The 14,276-nt window shown below is 38.7% G+C and overlaps 1 long non-coding RNA gene across 1 annotated transcript in view; it reads left to right on the forward strand.

The window, feature by feature from the left end:
* The first annotated feature begins 11,703 nt into the window (after positions 1 to 11,703).
* Positions 11,704 to 14,276, forward strand: part of LOC140229464 (uncharacterized) — a 2,958-nt gene continuing 385 nt past the window's right edge. Inside the window, exons 1-2 of the long non-coding RNA XR_011901305.1 lie at positions 11,704 to 11,818; positions 13,212 to 13,273. This is a non-coding gene — a long non-coding RNA (uncharacterized lncRNA). The remainder of the gene's footprint in view (positions 11,819 to 13,211; positions 13,274 to 14,276) is intronic.

Here is a 14,276-nt window from a genome sequence, read left to right on the forward strand (position 1 = left end):
GAAGCAAACAAAGGTATTTTGGAAAATGTTAATCTATTCTAATCTTTGTTCCATTTTGGGTTTTCCTCTCTTTTGTTTGATTTCCTAATATGTAGTTGTATGTGGTTTCACATAACTGAGGTTTGGTAGTTGGTAATTTAACTCTTAAATCTTTTTTCTCAAGTTTTATCTTAATTAATTAAAAATAGTTATCACATCACAAATCACGTACGTACATGAATAAACCCAGGTAGCTTGTGAGTAATTTTCGGCAGAGACCGGCGGGCGGCCGCCGGTACGCCTGCGGAACACCGGTAGATAACCGATCGATCGCCCGTCGGTCGCTGAGCGATTTCGTAAAAATCGGCCGGTGGCCGGTGGGAGATCATCCAGTTGGCAATGGGGCACCCAGAGCTGTCAGTATCTGTACTGTATACAACTGCAATGAATATGCATAGGTTTAAGTCAACTGTCACGTCCAACCATCGATCGACGCGTCCAAAGCGAGGGACCACGTGATCAACACTGCCACTCAAAGAGTAGTCCGCGAACGTTCGAGAATCGTTTCCCACCAGCCCGCCCGCAACCTGTTCTTCAAAGTACAGTAAGCCGGAACCAATCATTCATAATTGGCTGTATATTATATATATTGTTTGCAAACATTGGAGATAGTGCAGTACGTCCTCGCGTTGGTATACCGATATATGTATGTCCTTGCTTTAGTAGAGGCACCACAGAGTGGATGGAGTAGACGTATTCTTTGGACAGTTGATTAATGTTGGTATGATCAAGGAGGTATACTCATACCTCTTTGGTATGATGTTGTTTCCGGCCACGATCGCTATGGCCCTCTCAATAGCATCACTTTTGCATGTTGTGAAAGGTGAGCAGATGGCAACAGTAGACCTATGTTGTCTTAATAAAAATCCATGGGATCGGAATGTCTGGCTGCTATCCTGGATTGCAAACGATACCAACGAGGTGATGGCAACCTGGTCGCCAACTACACATTCAAATACTAAATCTTTAGATACATCAAAATATGATGTTGTGCGAGACGGATGTCTGCGCATTTACAACGCTACAAGGGAGGATGGCAGAGTGTATGCATGTCATATCCTTTACTACGACGGCTCTTCGGTTACTTCTTATCATAACGTGATGGTTCAAGGTAAGCAACAAATCTATACCTTTACTGCGATTGATTGACATAGCCTTTTATCGACGTAAACATTAATACTGATTTTTCAGTGTTCTGAGGGCCATGATAAAATCATGGGCACACACACTCGGGTGAGATCCCAGCCAAGTACGTATATGAATGAACATCCCTGAATAATACTAGGGGATTTAGGGCAACGGCGTAAATCCGTACTGCGGAGTGGGGGGGGATGATCGGCGATAGTCACCATCACCACGATTACAAGCCCATAACCGGACCGGCGCAGCCCTGGTGGGGGGGGGGGGGGGGGGGGGGGGAGGTTCTCCCCCCCCCCACACACACACATACACACACTTTACAGGGATCAAATGTCCCACTCTTTTCCATACAAAGTGGGAGGGAAGTGGCAGCAAAAATAGGAAGACTTTTTGTTCCTGTTTTTGTTTGTTTGTTTGTTTTTTGGTTGTCAGCTGACTTTCGGCGGAAAATCAAACTTTAAAAGTATGAAGACTTTTTTTGTTGTTGTTTCTCTTGTCTTTTGATGTTCTTTCTTCTTGACTGACAGGCGATTTTGACCCCCCCCCCCCTTTCAAAAACGTAGCGCAGTCCTGAATAATGTCCAAATAAATTCAATTAAATGCTAATATGGGATCCATTTCTTTGTATTGTATTCTCCAGTTTTCTTGATTTAAGTCAATAAAGCAATCATCCCAGGGGCATCGTTCTGTTTTGATAATGGGGTGGGGGGTGGGGGAGGGACTTGCAGTTTGAATATCTGTGCGAGGGAGCGGAGCGGCCTAGCGGGGGGGGGGGAGGTGTGGGAGGGGGGTATCCCCCTCCCACGCGAGGAAAATTTGGCATTTTCAGACCTGAAATTCAGCGATCTGGTGCACACTTTGGGTGAAATTTGGGATTTTTTCCTGTCAAAGAACAAGTAAGAAAAAGAAATGTTCGTAGATAATTGAATGACTAGCCCTACATCGTGGTATTTCAGCTCTTTCTCCGCCTGTGCGACATCACTGTGAAGGCCTATCACCGGCGTAGCCAGGATTTGATCTTAGGGGGAGCGGTTAGATGCGAGGGAGCGGTGCGAGCGAGGGGGGAGGGTGGTTTCCCCTCCCACAGCTCCCACAACTTTTTGCATATTGATGTTGTAAATGGTGCAATTTGATGCATTTTTTACGTGTTTTATCGACTTGAAACAGTCCAACATGTTTAAGCTAGCAGTACATTTCATGTAGATTATTATTGAACAATTTTGCCTATAAAATGGTATCATTTAGATGAACTTCTTGTATTAATTCTTACACGAAAAATCATGAACGCGATCATGAATTTTGACATTTTACAGTCCAAAAAAGGCCGTTTGTAGCTATATTTTTTTCGCTTAGGAAATTAAGGGGGGTGGGGCGCACCGGGCGCAACTGCTGGCAATTACTGGCAGCAACATCAGGAGAACGACATAACGATTAGATGCGAGCGAGCGAAGCAAGCGAGCTTGAAAATTTGGACATTTTACAGTCCCAAAACGGCTGTTTATAGCTACATTTTTTTGCTTTGGAAATTGAGGGGGGTGGGGGGCGCACCGGGCGCAACTGCTGGCAATTACTGGCAGCAACATCAGGAGAATGGCATGACGATTAAATGCGAGCGAGCTTGAAAATTAGGACATTGTACAGTCCCAAAACGGCCGTTTGTAGTTATATTTTTTTCGCTCAGGGTTGGGCGCACCTGGCGCAACTGCTGGCAATTACCCGGCAGCAACATCAGGAGAATGACATAACGATTAAGTGCGAGCGAGCGGAGCGAGCGAGCTTGACAATTTTGACAATTTTCCGTCCAGAAAACTGCCGTTTGTAGCTATACTTTTTTCGCTTTGGAAATTAAGGGATGGGGGCGCACCGGGCGCAACTGCTGGCAACTACCCGCCAGCAACATCAGGAGAATGACATAACGATTAAATGCGAGCGAGCGGAGCGAGCGAGCTTGAAAGTTTTGACATTTTACAGTCCAAAAACTGCGGTTTGTAGCTATATTTTTTTTCGCTTTGAAAATTAAGGGGAGGGGGGCGGAGGCGCACCGGGCGCAACTGCTGGCAATTACCCGACAGCAACATCAGGAGAATGGCATGACGATTAAAATAAATGCGAGCGAGCGAAGCAAGGAGGCTTGAAAATTTGGACATCGTACAGTCCAAAAACGGCCGTTTGTAGCTATACTTTTTTCGCTTTGGAAATTAAGGGGGTGGGGCGCACCGGGCGCAATTGCTGGCAATTACTGGCAGCAACATCAGGAGAATGACATAACGATTAAATGCGAGGGAGCGGAGCGAGCGAGCTTGAAAATTTTGACATTTTACAGTCCAAAAACTGCCGTTTGTAGCTATATTTTTTCGCTTTGAAAATTAAGGTGGGGGGGGGGGGGGGCGCACCGGGCGCAACTGCTGGCAATATTATTACCCGACAGCAACATCAGGAGAATGGCATGACGATTAAATGCGAGCGAGCGAAGCAAGGAGGCTTGAAAATTTGGACATCGTACAGTCCAAAAACGGCCGTTTGTAGCTATATTTATTCGCCTAGGAAATTAAGGGGGTGTGGCGCACCGGGCGCAATTGCTGGCAATTACTGGCAGCAACATCAGGAGAATGACATAACGATTAAATGCGAGGGAGCGGAGCGAGCGAGCTTGAAAATTTTGACATTTTACAGTCCAAAAACTGCCGTTTGTAGCTATACTTTTTTCGCTTTGGAAATTAAGGGATGGGGGCGCACCGGGCGCAATTGCTGGCAATTACTGGCAGCAACATCAGGAGAGCGAGCTAGCTTGAAAATTTTACAGTCCTAAATGTTGACTCCTTTAAAGTTGCCCTCAAGACTCATTTGTTCATGACCATTTTCCAGTAGAATTGTATATTATGATGTATATTTTTTCATTATCATTATTGTGTCATTCATTTTCATGTGCATGTTTGTGTAAGGATTTTTGTATTTCATAACTTACTTCTTCTACTGCGCCTTGAGCACGTTAACTATGTGGAACTGGCGCATTATAAGTACCCTGTATTATTATTATTATTAAAACTGCCGTTTGTAGCTACATTTTTTTGCTTTGAAAATTAAGGGGGAGCCCGGTGCGCTACCCTCCCCCCCCCCCCTCCCCTGGATCTGCCACTGGTAGTCAAGGGTGTCGGTTTATGTTCATGATTGGGGGAGGTATGACCAGCGAGGTGGCGTCGAAGTGACCAAGCGGGGGAAGGATGTCGAAAATCTGCACTATAGAGCATCCCCTTATGTTTGTGTTTGTACAATATATTTTCCATAAAGAAAGTTCGAGATTTGTCCTCATCTCGGGAATTGCCTGGGGGACAAATGATTTGTCTGCCCCCAACATTTCCGTTGGGGCGGGGCAAATGCCCTTTTGCCCCCCCCCCCCCCCAGATAGATTCGACGACCCTGATCATCCCTGGGTATGCCCATAGATGTATCAGAGTCATCATCGTTTCAGGAATGATTCAGGAACTGGAGGGGGGGGGGAGAGTTCAATTGTGGCGGTAGAGTTTTTGTTATTGTTTGTTTGTGTACAATACAAAATTTGCAGATGGTCCAGAGTTGCTCGCTTTATAGCATGTTTACATATAAGCCTATTACCTATTACCTATTACCTTATGTCGATATTACTTTCTTCGAGAAAATTATGTATACATTTTCCTACAAGATATAGAATACTGTTCAGCTCTGTTACCTGTCTGAAATGTGATGTCTGAAGGCTGGCGTACAAACGTCATGCAATATGCCAAAATTGATACAATCACATTTCTGCTTCCTCCATTTTTTTCTCAAATTTCAGGGGGGGATGATTGTACAGGCCATCCCCCCCTCCTCCATTTCTGGGGGGGGGGGGATATATCCCCCCATCCCCCCCGGGATTTACGCCCATGATTTAGGGGCATTAAAGGGACTGTACAGACAGTCAGGCGGTTTTAGGTGGGGATTCATGTTTTGAACATTCCTAAATGAGATACTGAGAAACCTCTTATGAAATACGAAAGAGCATCTAATTTTAAGAAGGATTCAACGTTTATCTGATGAATATTGATTTTCAAATGGCTGAAATATCCAAAAAAGTGATAATAATAAAAGACTACAGGCCACGCCTTTTATTAGGATCTCTTTGTTTCACCTTGTTTTTGGATATCTCGGCCATTTGAGAACCGATTTTCATCAAATAAACTTTTGATACCCTTAGAATTGCATGCTCTTTGACATCTCATAGAGTGGTTTCTGAATATCTCACAAAACGTTAAATCCTCACCTCGACCAGAACTGTTATCATCGTGATAAATATCTTTTCTTCACAAAACATCTTCTGTTTTCAAAACATCTGAGAAGTCATTCACTTTAATGTCATTTTTAAATTTAGATCTTATTGATACAAATATTTATTTTGTTAGTCGACTACCGGGAAAAAAAAACAGTTTATGCTCAACAATTTCGACGCCCATCAGCAGTGTGATGCTCCAGTTTCTTTACAGGAAAATAATGTGACTCCTTCGAAACCAAAATGTTTTGAAGATGTCAAGTTATCTGGATGTGATGACGAAGTATAAGCATGAAATGCATGACGAGACAAAGCATCATACGGATTGAAAATTTTTTAAACTAATTTGTACCTCCAATGATTTCATTTCTGTAGAAACTACCACTTCCAAACAGGAAGCCGTAACACAGGCATCAAACGTCTTGACTCCCGTCTCTACCAAGACTGCTAGAGGCAAGTTACAAATAGTGCAGATTATTCTCATCAAAGGAAGGTAATGATTGTGCCACATCACATATAAATTACTGTGAAATTGTATTGGAAGTTATTAGCTAATTCTTGTGAACTTAGTGGATGTATTCAACTAAACAGCCATTCCATGTAACTAGACACCAGGACCTTAAAATTTCAAATTCAAGCAATTAAGAAAGAGTATCCATATTTGGGTAGGTATATGATCAAAGTGTGTACATCTAATTTTTCACTGCTTTTTACTTCTTAACAGCCGAGTTACACCTCCCAGAACAAAGATCACATTTACTACAAAAATGATGCCTCTTTGTTGTTTTTTTTTTGTTTTTTTGATTTCACTATTTGAGGCATGTTCTATTATTTGTAGATTCATAATTTTTTCACATAAGGTCTCATTTTATACCCATTTTACCATATCAAGTTGTTTTTTTTTTCATTAATATGTAATGGGTTTTCGCAATATTTTCGATTGGAAACACCCTCGAAATGTGTCACGCGAGTCACAAAAATAAGTCTAAATTTTAGATTGCTTAAAAAGTAGAAGACTATGAATTGTAGCTGATAAATAATGAGGATCTCAGAGTCCTCAATCATACCAGAAAATAAGCTTTCCATTTGTAAACCCCTTTATTGTAAAAAAAACACCAGAACAATTGTGTCACGTGAGTCACGCAAGGATTTCTTAGGGTTGTCACGCGAGTCACAGTTCACAAGTTTGAGAAAATTAAAGACCAGAATGATTGAGATTTATAAAAATAAATTCTGCCTTGAAACTAAATCATGTAATACGCTGTATGTTTAATTTTTTCCAATAAAAGTAAATGTTTTATGTGAATTGGTAAATAAGTAGTGTTATAATAAGTAATGAATAGCCAATTGGATCGTCAACATCCGTTTGGTTGGTCAGTAGAAAAACTGGTAGGAGGTGGGTGGCCTCCTCATCAACAAATAAGTAAAATGCATCAGGAACTCTTCATGAAAATTACATCTACTTGTACTGTATGTCAGCTCCACTTCTGTGAAGTTCTTAAAACATTGCTTCATAAAGTGGCAACAATCAGCAAGTTACATTGTATGAAGATGACAAGGAAATGGCTTCAAATCTTCCCTCAGATTTTGCTGTCCTCCAAATTGGCTTCGCTGAGAATCATTCATGCTCCAGTTAAGATAAATTCCAGTCTGCCATTTGGAATCACGTGCAAATAGCTCTCTACATATACATTGATATGTGACCCCAGGAAAAAATTATTACATGTCATCATCAATGATGAGGCCTATGTACTTAGACCATGACAAAACAGTATTATGTTGTACACTGTAGTTTTTGTGGATGAGCTTCTTTAAGTGGTCAGCAGTGAAGTGCATTGGTCAAAATATGGTTAGATGGTCCTGCAAGCCAATTCAAAATAGATTTGTTATCAGCGCCCTATGCTGAATGGAGAAATACAACATTGACCTCCAATGTAGTGTGGAATTTCAGCACTATACAAAGTCATGGGAAAGATCCAGTTGAGTGGGGCAAGCCTGAAGCGACAGAGCTGCGGCTATGTGAAAAAAGTGAAATTTGTGCTCTATCTCCACTGCTGAGGAATTTTGTCTTGCTGTAATTTTTAAAACTATTCCTACAACTTTCATCATAAACAAAGGGAAGCTGAAGATTGTTCTGAGGGTTTGTACCTGCCTGTTATCTTTGGAGTATAGCTGCACCACATAACTTAATCTTCCCTTCAATATATCACCTTCAAAAAGTGAATATCTTGTAGCAAAAAGGTTCACTTCTCAAGAGAAGCAGTGGTGATCTATCCAATAATGGCCATAATGATGATGGAAATGAGGATACCATTGGGCCTGCAAGTGCGGCCCCAAAAGTTAATTGGCTGATGGTGGCAGCTGCCTTCAGCAGAAAGCATCCCCGCAGCATCTATGGCACTTAAGCCTCCTAAGTGGTCAGAAGTGACAATTACTTTAAAGGGATGATACAGTATTGGTGGAGATGAGAATTGGGCTTTTAACTTTTTGCGAGATACTAAGAAAACACTTATGATATAGTACAGAGCATACCATTTTAAGAGGAGTTCAAAGTTTATTTGATGAAAATCGGGTTTGGAATGACTGAAACATCAAAAAACAAAGTAAAACAAAGCGATCGTAATAAAGTGTGGGTCCTACACTTTATTAAAATAGCTCTTTTTTGGATATCTCAGCCATTTCAAAACAAACTTTCATCAAATAAACGTTGAATTCTTCATAGGATTACATACTCTTTCATATTTCATAAGAGGTTTCTCATTATCTCACCAAACAATGTTAGAAACCTGAAATTAGGTCTCAAGCAAAACTGTACGGTCCCTTTAAGTCACCCGGAGAAAAGGGGAAATATATTCCACTGGCTGGATAAAAGAGCCATGGCAGCCTGAATCAGACATCTAATGCAAATTACAGCAGCCATATCTTGTTAACAATAGGAGACTTAAAATGAATGAAAAGATTGAGTCTTGAATTATTAAAACTAAATTGGCCCCAACAAACTAGGCGTGAAAACTGTCTCCACGAAGCAGTGATGAACTTTCTCAAACTACAGAAGACACCTTGGCAAAGAAAACTGTATCAATACTGTATCATGTAGTTTGCTATAATTAAATAAGCACACCATGGTGATCATTCTTCACATCAGACTCAGTAATGTTAGATAAAGAAAAAATACATCAGTATGTGTGAGCATTATCTAGTATAAGAAGTGAGGATTCTTTGTGCATCAAAGTAACTCTAGAGTTTCGAAAAGAGCTTAAATGGATTCATATAAACCAATAAGCAAATATGCAAGTTAACCTAAAGAAAGTTTGAATTTGATTCATTTTGAATAGAAGAATTGTTGATACAATTATAGTAAATAAGAAAGAAAAAGAAAATTCATTGAAAAAGAATGATTTCCCGGAACTCTTGATTTGACAAGGGGAAAAAAAAGAGGTTCAGGTGAATTTTTGCTGGATGTTTTAGACGTTGAATGTGATATGAGCTCCCATGATCCCATCAGAGATTGGAGTTAGATGATTTCTTTGTTTTAAAGATATGTGTGATGAAACTGACCATAAATAACATGTTAGCTTAAACATTTGGCTCATTTTACTCAATAAAACCATTATAGTATAGGCTCAACTTTTGGTCCTGAATGATACTCGTCACGCGAGTCACATTTTTTATATGCCAATTGAGTTGAAATGAAAAGTCAAGGCCTTATAAAATTTTGACTATTTATTGCTTAATGTCTCAAAATTGGATGCAGAAAGTTCTGTGTACATAGAACAAGTACTTTCTTACGAAAATTCACTCACGTACAGTAAGGTCAGAAATCTTCAATAGTGCCGCGTCACGCGAGTCACAGCAAAAAAGTGAAATATCTCTTACTAGAATGATTTGAAGTTCACATCAAAAATTTCTATGAACCAATGTGAAGGGTCCATACCTTGATTGAAATATATAAAATAAACAGGTCTGCAAAATAAATTTTTCAAGTATTCAACCATAACAAGTTAAAATTTTGTATAGATGTCACGCGAGTCACAATGGAATGGCTGTAAACTGAAGATTACGAATATATAAAAATATCCTGCAGGAAAGAACGCAATGTCCAACAGCATGAAATGCATTGTAAACACAGAGTGCAATCATTCTCTTCACACTGTTATTTAAAGGAAACCAAAACTCAAAGAGTTATGTGGGTAAAGCAGCAACATTAATAGAACACATCAGTGAAAGTTTGAGGAAAATGGGACAATTGATGCAAAAGTTATGAGATGTTAAAATGTTGGTGTTGTAATGACTGGATAAAGAGACTACTTCAGTTTATGACATCGTACTGTATGTGTGGACAGCAATATACCGTGTATATAAAGAAAATAAATCAATAAAGAAAATTCAACATACTTTCACTTAATGAAAGAGCACTTGAGTAACCTCTTTCAGAGAGCAGGGGGACTTTTGTATTACCCTTTATTATGTCAGTAACTATTGATTGAATGTGTAATTGCCGTAAAAGTGATTTTTTTTTGTTGGAATTGTTCTTTTATTTTCTTTATGTTGTCCACAAATGACGTCATCAAACTCAAGTAGTCTCCCTATCCAGTCATTACAACACAAAAATGTAAAATTCATAACGTTTCCATTGATTGTCTGATTTTCCTCAAATTTTCACTGATGTGATCTACTAATGTTGCTGCTTTCACTCAATCCACACTCTGGGTTTAGGTTTCCTTTGGATTCTAGCGCTCGAACATTATGAGCACATTGTGAATTCACAGCTTAGATATAACATTGTACAATTTCAACCCTCTTTGAAAAATCATACCACAGTGTGAATTGCACACAGTTATAATCAGTCGAGGGTTTCCTCACAGTCGACTACATGTAAAAAGGCCCAATGCGACACATAGTGAACACACTTTATGAACACACCTGATGACACTGTGTTCTTTCCAGTAGGGCAGATCAACTGTTCAAATATATGTATTTAAAAGTTTTAACGCGACAGTCTCGGTGATTGTTTTCAAATGGGAAATGTGAAACAAACAGGACATTCATCCCTAAATCCTGCAACACACCAAGCAATTATCGAAGATTTGTGTGTCAGTTAACAAAACTGTAATCGATAATCTTGTCCGATTTGAATCCTCTTTCGAGTATGCTTAGACGTGAAAGAGTTGGATAAATCGTAAAAACAAAAAATCTTTATGAAAGTGATAACAATATCTGTACTATAGGTTAACAGGAACGAATCACTATAATGATATACTTGATGAAGGTTACCTACCAGTTCTTACTGTGAAACTTCAATCGAGAAAAAAAGAAAAAGAAAACGAAACTGAAGAAAACGTGGGATGACAAATTGTGTAAAACCAGGATCCAGTGCCACACTCGCCATCCACTTTCACCATTAATATGAGTTGTCGTTTTTATTTCTTTATTCCCTCATTTCTAGGTACAGAAATACGTCACTGCGCAGATGAACCACCCAAGACACTGTTTTGGATCATACTTGCAGTGTGGATCATTGCAGCAATCTGCATATTCGGTGTGTCAGGTAGAATGCTGTATCGGAAATGGGGTAGCAAGACAGGTATTTAATCAGATCATCAAGGAGAATTAAGTAGATAATGATATTTCTGTCCTTTTATTTTATCAAAGATTGTTCTTTTTTTCCAAAGAGGTTTCAAAGATAGTGTATCTGAATGCTGTGGTTCTATATAGAGTTGCATCTCATGTAATATACTTACTGTTAGCTTTATTTTGTTTATTCGATAGTCTGTTATGATATGAACAGAGAGGGGTCTTGCAAGATCGACATTCTATTTACATAGTTTAAGATCATATGATAATAATAACAATGATAATGAAGGTTGTGATGTAATTATATATATATATATATATATATATATATATATATATGTATATATATGCATGATTATGTACAAAATTTCAGATTTAATAGCCAGAACGGGCCACAAAAAAAAAATAATAAAAAAAGGATTATCGTCGAGCAAATATATGTGTGTGTGTGTGTGTGTTTGTGTGTGTGTGCATGTGGGTGTGTTATCTTTAAAAAACCTATAAACTGTTCATCCCAGACAAAAATTTTAAATTCACAACCTGTCATATTAAGCCAAATTTAAGGCATTGTCTTACATTTAAATGCACCGCAAATACCTTATTAGTTCACCGCAAGAGCTGATAAATTAAAATGTCATAGCTACAACTGCAAAAAATTCACATATTGATGGCTTTTTCAATTTTATTTCATTATCTCTTGCATCTTTCAATTCGTGGAAAACAGATATAGAAAAAGGAGAGGGGAGCGGATGTCAGCCATCGGCTGACTTCATACCTTTGAAGGTAGGCATTCGATTTTACCTGCCTTGCTATACATGTATGTTTTGAAAGTGCCATATTGTCCCCCCCCCCCCTTGTGTAGACAAGTCGAGACGAAATAAAAACAAGATATTAACATTTCCTGCTTTTTACATGATTACTTCTTCGAAGTGTTTGTTTGTTTGTTTTATATTATTTAATCTCGTGAAAAAATGCCCTTGATCAGAGAGAACCGTGAATCGTGTATCGCGTATCAATACAGTTTCCGATATTACACTGCCTTTTCATGAAGGACCTGAAGGATATGAAATATTGTGACAACGTATTAACATGATATTTTTTTACTGACAAAAATATGGTGATACCTTCTAGCAAGCAGAACAAGCAAAGAAGTTGTCACGTGTCAAATGCCGTATTTCTACACTGAAAAGGATCGATAGAGATTCCGCCAATTAAGAAATGGAACACTTCTTATTTTGCTGACTTTTTCGCTTAGTTGCCACGATGTTTGATACAATGATAACTTCTTAATAATATGGACCTCTGGTATAGACACGTATGAAACTCTTCTTCTCTGCTTAGCCATGGGATACTGTGGCTACGGCGGTATGGTTGAAATGCTGAAAAGTATGCATTTATTGTTTTTATTCATTCGTTTATATAATTTTGTCTTAAACTTTACCATTTGTGTTTCCTTTAAAGGGATCATATAGTTTTGGTTGAGACCTAATTTCAGGTTTCTTACATTTTTTGGTAAGATAATGAGAAACCTCTTATGAAATATGAAAGAGCATGTAATTCTATGAGGAATTCAGCGTTTATTTGATGAAAATTGGTTTTGAAATGGCTGAGATATCCAAAAAAGAGCAATCCTAATAAAGTGTGGGACCCACACTTTATTACGATCGCTTTGTTTTGCTTTGTTTTTGGATGTTTCAGTCATTCCAAACCCGATTTTCATCAAGTAAATTTTGAATTCCTCTTAAAAAGATATGCTCTGAACTATATCATAAGTGTTTTCTTGGTATCTCGCAAAAATTAAAAGCCCAATTCTCATCTCCACCAATACTGTACCATTCCTTTAAACTGTTAACAATACAATTAAAATCAAAATACTTGCTAGTCTTTACCTTTCGCTGTTGGATGGAATTAAAGCGCAGTTGAATTGAATCGAATGTTCCCTTTAAAAATGATAAATTTAAGTTATCATTGAGTGTGTGCGTGTGTTTGTGTTTGTGTTTGTATGTTGTATACATTTTATATAAAGTTGTCGGGTTTAAGGGATACAAAACGTATATCTGTAATAGAACATTATGGCGAGGGTATACAATTTACTATAATTCTGCACGAGCTCTTTAATGTTCGTATAGAAATAACAGTATGTTATTTTTTATCTCATTGATTGTAAATTTCACAGACTTTGCAGATTAGCAAGGAAGTTTCCGATGAAAACGAAGAGAAGGACTCCATGCTCTAGAGGTAAGTGTTTTGCGAATATTAGATGATTAAAGTCGATATTAGCTTAACTGAAATTTTAAGAGTCGCTGTAATGGCGATATTACCGCAGTATCATTTCATTTTAGTTTCGTTTTTTTTTTCAACGCTTGCTCAGCCAGTGGCTGTTATTCTGCAAATCCGTGCATACAATATAAAAGAAAAAAAAATAGTGAGCCTCATCTGACTAAAATGCAATAAGGCTGATATTGGAATACCGCAGTATGGGGATTGAAATCAGTGTTGTTTGTGTTGAGTTATTCATAATACACCATTGTGTCTATGGGAGAATAACGCGCAGTGTAGACAAAAGGTACCACCTGTTACAGACAATGAGCATGACACATCTATCTAAAACGCGACGTGCACGGTCAAAGTTCATGTTGCAGTGTGTATACAGTAGTCAGGGAGGTGTCTCACCTCCCTGGTATAGTCATGCGTGTTTCCCTATAACGCTGAACATCAGCAGTTTGTAGGCCTAGGGTCCTATCCAGTGCCAGGTAGAGAATTCATGCGTGTACTTTACACATGAATCTGAAAATACAGCGATCATGGGTGTTTGCAAAAGGAGAATGATACTCGGGAGGGATTTGATTGCAGAATTCAGTGATCTGAGGGGTTAACATGGGATAGTGATGATGCTGATATAGCTGCTCCAAACACGAACTTGTTAGAATATTGATGTTTCCGGGAAAGACATCACCCGCTACACATTTTTCGTTATTCCATAAATTTGAACGTCGGTATTAGGTGTGCATTACATGATGTCATGATAGATTGCATGTTTAATGATAATAATTGCAAGATGGAATGCCTATTATATAGATAATGATGGCTCAAGTCAAAAACATCGTAATGCAATGTGTCAAGCAAGGTCTCGTGAGAATTTGTCTTCCTTGAACATTTAATTATGCCTATGGAGTTAAGGTGTGTTGATAAATCAGCACATTCCTTGGTGCATTCAAAGTATGAGGGAGACATGAAAAAG

This window comes from Diadema setosum, chromosome 6, assembly GCF_964275005.1.
Source record: "Diadema setosum chromosome 6, eeDiaSeto1, whole genome shotgun sequence".
NCBI classification, from domain to species: Eukaryota; Metazoa; Echinodermata; class Echinoidea; order Diadematoida; family Diadematidae; genus Diadema; species Diadema setosum.